The sequence below is a fragment of the Otolemur garnettii genome, unplaced genomic scaffold (assembly GCF_000181295.1).
Source record: "Otolemur garnettii isolate 467f Iridium unplaced genomic scaffold, OtoGar3 scaffold00161, whole genome shotgun sequence".
Taxonomy (NCBI): domain Eukaryota; kingdom Metazoa; phylum Chordata; class Mammalia; order Primates; family Galagidae; genus Otolemur; species Otolemur garnettii.
In genome coordinates, this window is record NW_003852556.1 from 4,000,938 (window position 1) to 4,007,360 (window position 6,423).

General features: G+C 47.3%; 1 protein-coding gene across 1 annotated transcript in view; it reads right to left on the reverse strand.

The window, feature by feature from the left end:
* The window catches only part of MYO16 (myosin XVI), a 407,489-nt gene that overhangs the window by 259,283 nt on the left and 141,783 nt on the right, over positions 1-6,423 (reverse strand). The window lies entirely within an intron of this gene.

The window sequence follows — 6,423 nt, forward strand, 5'->3', positions numbered from 1 at the left end:
AGAGAGAGAGAGACAGAGGAGAGGGAAAGAGGAGAGGGGAGAGAGGGAAGGAGGAGAGAGAGAGACAGAGGAGAGGGAAAGAGGAGAGAGAGAGAGACAGAGGAGAGGGAAAGAGGAGAGGGGAGAGAGGGAAGGAGGAGAGAGAGAGACAGAGGAGAGGGAAAGAGGGAAAGAGGAGAGGGGAGAGAGGGAAGGAGGAGAGAGAGAGACAGAGGAGAGGGGAGAGAGGGAAAGAGGAGAGGGGAGAGGGAAAGAGGAGAGGGGAGAGAGGGAAAGAGGAGAGGGGAGAGGGAAAGAGGAGAGAGAGAGAGGGAAGGAGGAGAGAATACGGGGCAGAATTTGAGCTCCTGGCTCAGGGCCAGCCCTGTACCAAGCATCACCTGTGCTCTTTTCAATTACATCATCTTGATGACAACTCCATCCCCACCCCAGGCCACTCTGCCACTTCTCTTCGTTTTGTCCTTAAATGTACTAGAGTTCACTATTTAAACTACCAAAGAGTTATGATGAGCAGAAAATTTGAAACCAAATATACTGGATTTGAAATCCATCTCTTTCATTTACTAAATTAACCAGCTAAGTAACCTGACTGTACTTCAGACATATTATAAATAAAACTGAGGATGCCCACAACTCTTTGGAGGGGTTTTGAAGACTAGAGACAGAGACAGAGCGCAGTGCGGGCACCCACGTTGTTTTCTCCTCTTTCCTCCTTCAGGGTCACAGATCTCAGGCAGCCAGGAGGTAAGAAAGCCACAACTCTGGCTCGCCCGGCTGCCATTTCTTAGTGAAATTAACCTGCCCGTGTACAGAGGTGGCCCAACCCTTTCTATAATTGCTATCCTATAACCTTCAGCTTGGGTAATAAAAGCTGTATTAGTTCCAAGTTTTATTATTGTTCTACTAGATTAAAAAAAAAGGCCCAGAATTGTTTTTCATAGCAGGTAGAGATGACAATGCTTAGAATGTCCTAGTTTTGCTTCAGCAATTTTAAATAAAGACACCCCCCCATGCAGACCTTGACCTTGGGCTTTCCCTTTCATTGAAACAAACAAAAAATCCCCACCCACTGACACCAGGGGACAAACGCAGTGATGGCCATTTACAGGCAGCATTGCTGTACAGACAACTCAGGGAAGATTAAGAATCGACAGGGCTGGATGGATTCAGAACCTGGTTCCCAGGCGACAGCAGGGTTTTCATCCTAACCAGGACACGATGTGCACATGACCTCTCGTCTCCTGTCCCCGCCTTGGAATGAGGGAGGTGTGTGCTTCAGACAGCGCCTAGCATGTGGGAAGTCCTGCACAGATCACCCTGATTACCACGGTGACGTCACTTAGATTCTCTGGAATCAGAGTCGGTTAGAAAGTGTTTATTTCTGCAGCACTTTCAAGCTTTGCTTGCCTAAAAAGTGTGGCAGAGTCAACATTTTAGTCTACCGCCCGACATAAAACTCCCCTTCCATAGTGTTTAAGTTTTCCCTCACCTGTTTCTGAAGTTATGCAAAACTTTCTCAGATTAAGTTCAATGCTCATAACCAAAACAGGAAACAAACTCTCTGGCTGGTAGTTGCTGTGGCTTCTCCGGCACAGGTACCCTCCTTGGCAGGATCACAAGTTCAAACGCTGTGAGTCAGCAGCTCCTTTCCCTGACCCTGGAGGTCAGACACAGGTCCCATGCTCTGAGTCAACCTACAGCTTCCTTTCAGCTTGTGGTTCAAAACCTGACTGCTGGAAAAAGCTTCTGTAGCCCCAGGGTCATTGCCACTGCTAAGCACACCAGGAGAGACTCAGAGGGACTTGCTTGATTTAGGGGCACAGATGTGGGGGGACTAGACCCATATAAGCTGTTTAAAGTTGTTAAAGATAAGCAATTAACAAATCTTTCTAATTTTCATTAAATCTCAATTTACAAAAACACAAATTATAATTATTCTCAGATGTAGTATTGGTATTGTATACAACGAGAAAAAAATTAGCACTTGTAAAAAAAAATTAGCACTTGTAAAAAGAACAGCCAGGAGCCATAATGTATAGGAAGAACCACAGGTAAAAACGAAAATGAAGAGCATCTGTGTTTGTGATTTCCCGGTCCCTTTTGTTTGTTTGGCTTGGCGAGGTCGCCACCTTGTGGAATTCTATATACCTGCAGTCTTACTGCCACTGCTCAAAATGCTGGAAAACAGGAAAAATGCTGGAAAACAGGAGGCCTGTTCCTGTTTTCACACTGGAGGAAGACATTTCCCAAAGGGCTAGAACTGCTGGTTTCATCTGGCTAGGCCAGAGGGTTGTGTCCGTGGCTGGACCATTGACACCCTGCAGTTAGGCAAAGATGCTGTTTGCTCTTCTAGTTATTGCTTCCTTATCATAAAGAGGAAAGTATTTTTTTGTCCATTTAACACTGAAATAAACCACCATAAATTTTCACATGAAACTGAGAAAACCTTTAGTTCCCCAGAGTCAAAGTTTAAAAACACTTTGTAGCTTTAATTACACGAGCCTGAGCCACAGCAGCAATGGTCTCCTTTCTTTGGTGAGTTCATGGCACACAAAGCTGGAGTAACTACTGAGTGAACCTTAATCTCAAGTTACTGTTCCGTGTGTATTTCACTTTGTTTCATGTAGGGAAGGAGGTGTCATGAACACAGGAGAGACAGACGAACTTGAACTTGAGGGAAGCAGGCTGGTGATTTGTTTGCTGTGTCTACCAAACTTCCACTGTAGGCTGCACTGCGGAGCGAGCCAGTCAGCAAGGAGACACACATTCAGACGGTCACCTATGGGCAGGTTTGTTCTACTTAATGGAAAGATAAACATCTTCTTAAGGAAAATCAGGCAAGTCAAAGTGATGACAATAATGATAGAATTCTTAATGTTAACCTGCAGATATACATGCATATTGTGTATGTGTGTGTATATGTTATATTTATATATATATAAGGCTTTTCTGACGCACTAGTATACTAGCATGGTACTGTGCATTTTACAAATAGCCTATGAGCACCAATTTTAAGGAGAAAGGACCTTAAAAGTCCTCCTAAACCGAAGGACCACGGAAGAACAAAAGACAACAATTGAATCTGCCATTCAAAGAAACCACTTAACGTCTTGATCTGTGGCAGGAGTCTTTTGAAAGACTCCTAAACAGAAGGACCATCAGTTTGTGAAAGGCTAGAAAGCTAGAAAATTCAGATCTATATTTCTGATCATAAGCATCACAATTTCCAAAATTATGAAACTCAATATTCATAGCTAATAAACAAAGATTAGATCTCAACCCAAATTCAAGTATAAACTAATATAATATAAACTCCTCAAACCTGACCAACATTGTAAAAGTAGAACCAAATGTAAGAAGATCCATGTAAGATGAATCACAAAAACCTTACAGTGCTGGCAGCAGGACACACACTGTGAGGGAAGTGTGAGGAACAGAACTCCCCAAACAGCTGGTTTTATTATTATACAATATATTCTTGTGGACGTTTTATTGCACAAATGATCCAGTTGATAGCTCTATGAATCTGGAGTGGTTGTGTATGTTTTCATTGGAAGATATTGTTTTGAATGCATTTTATATTTAGAATACATTTTGATAAAGTAACTGCTTTGTTCCAGAGAATTGAATTATTCATGATTTTCCTGAGTTCCTTCCTGCTGGAGCTCCTCATAAAGTCACCCCTGACTGTTTGACTTTCTAAATAGCCTCAGTGATTCCAAAGTCTCTTTTTGCAAAGAGAAATGAATGTCAGAACTGGGCTTTAATAAAGAAACCCTTGTTTTCTTCCCACACTCACATACTTCAAAAGACTCCTGCCACAGATCAAGAAGTTAAATGGTTTCTTTGAATGGCAGATTCGATTGTTGTCTTTTGTTCTTCCGTGGGTCTGTGGCCCCACTGCCAAGTGAGCACCCTGGTGCACACACAGAGACACAGGACACGGGGCCTCTTGGCGGGCTTTGAGTTTTGCTTATTAGAAAGATCGGAAGCGGGGAAGCACAGAGGGCTTTCCTTCTTCACAGACTGCCCTCAAAATGTACCCTCAATATGCAGTCTGATGTCTTCCCCAGAAGGGCAGGTTCAATTAGGGATGTTCCAGGCAGAAAAATGAAAAGTTAATCTAAGGCATGGATTTGTACATACTGCTGTCATGTAACATTTTCAGTCCAGGACAAGCTTCTGGTCTCTAACTTGGAATTCCTCCTTTATGAAGTGAAGGAATTTGATTAAAAAGTATTTCTAATGTTCTGTACATTTAGAATTTATATGTTTCTGTCACTTTTGCCTGGGCTACCATACTTCAATATCGAAGTTTTCTTTTTCTTTTCAATTTCTTTTGTATTTTGGAAATGGTAAAACACAAAGTAGTCATTATTTTAAGTAAAATACAATTCCAGTAAGGTTTTTTAAATGTCTTGGTTACTTTTCTCCTACTCAACTCGACCAAAGTTACCTACAACACCAGATGTAATATTCCACCGAAATGTAACGACCGTGATTAGTAACACAGTGGGAAATTGGGCTATGACCAACTCACTGTCTTCCCTTGCCCTGGACACCAGGGGCACCTGCAGCAACAGAGGGACAGACGACGGGTCACTTCTCCCACGTGAGATCGATCCCCTCACCCTGGAAAATGAGTGGCGCTCCACCTCCTACGGGCTTCCCCACCGTGACCTGCCAAGAGCGGCACGTTGTGCTGGTTCTTTGACCACAGCACCCTGCTCTCTCCTGCCCTGTCACTCTGTAAAGGACACCGTGCATTGAATAGGACAGTCATAGAGTTGTTCTTGCCTCTGTCTCTCACACCTCATGCTCAATCCATGTGTGCAGCTGACCTTCCCACCCTGGGCTCATGCCCTGCCTCACCATCCTGCTCCTGCCCTGCTGCTGCCCTCAGTGCCAGGCACCCTCTGCACCCAAACTGGTCACCTACACCCCGCCATGCTGCTGCTCCTGGCTCCAGGTGGTTCTGCACCCACACCAGGCACCTGCACCCCACCATGCTGCTGCCTGTGGCTTCAGGCAGCCTCTACATCCACACCAGGCACCTGTACCCCGCCATGCTGCTGCCTGTGGCTCCAGGCGGCCTCTACATCCACACCAGGCACCTGCACCCTGCTGTGCTGCTGCTCCTGGCTCTAGGCGGCCTCTGCACCCACACCAGGCACCTGTACCCCACTGTGCTGCTACCCGGGGCTCCAGGCATCCTCGGCACCCACACTAGGCACTTGCACCCCACTGTGCTGCTGCCTGTGGCTCCAGGCATCCTCTACATCCACACCAGGCACCTGCCCCGCACCGTGCTGCTGCCTGTGGCTCCAGGTGGCTTCCGCACCCACACCAGCATCAGCTCCCAGCTTCCAGGTGCTCCCAGCACAGGGGCACGCCTACCACTGCAGACTCACTTTCAGAGTGAACCCAGTCCCTCTGCCCCTAGGGCCCCACCACTGAGTGGACAAGGAATGGGATCCAGACTTCTGAGGATGGCGTCCTTTCCTCACTCTGTACTGCTCTGCCTCCTGCCCATAGAACTCGAGTCACAACTGTAGGCCTTCACTATATTCCTCAAACACCAGGCATTTTCCCTGTATATTCTTGCCCACCTCAGACACTCCCCACTTCCCAAGATCTTTGCTCATCCTCCTCAAGTGTCTGCATGCCAGGAGTCACCTGGGAGGAGCCATATAGATCATTTCACTTAGAAAAGGATGCCTGCCTCCATCTCCATCCCCAACTCTGACCACCACAGACATAGTTGCTAACTGGCCAGTGGAGATTCGGTGAGGGCTGGAGACACTTTCTGCAGGCTTCCAGCAAGCCCAGCGTGCACCAGGGGGACGGCTCACTGCCTGTCCTGTCCACCCTCACTGTGGCCTCCACCACCGTCTTGGCCACCTCTGTCCCTGTGTGTGCTTCTCCTACAGGAAACACACCATTCTCAAAGATCCAGGAACAAACACCTGAGAAGCACAGACCCGCATGGCAGACACGGGAGATAATCCTCCCGTTCTTCTGAGTGTCACCCCCAGATCTAGTTCTTGCCTGCTGCCTTTTCTCACAAACATCTCTCTTGGACTGGGTTTACTGACCTTTTAATCTGTTGCTCTCATCCTAGTCCAAATCTGGACCAGTCCTGCTGGGGAGACACACCCGGTGAGGCAGCTAGCAGAACAGCCTGAGCAAGCACCTGCAGCAGCCCAGTCTCTGTGGCCTTCACCCCATCATGGTCCAGGGCACCCAGTCTCCAAGGCCCTTACCCCATCGCCGCCCTGCAGTCAGGGTACCAAGTCTCCATGACCAGCACCCCATCACCATCCAGGGTGCCCAGTCTCCAAGGCCCTCACCCCATCACTGCCCTGCAGTCAGGGCACCAAGTCTCCACGACCAGCACCCCCTCACCGTCCAGGGCGCCCAGTC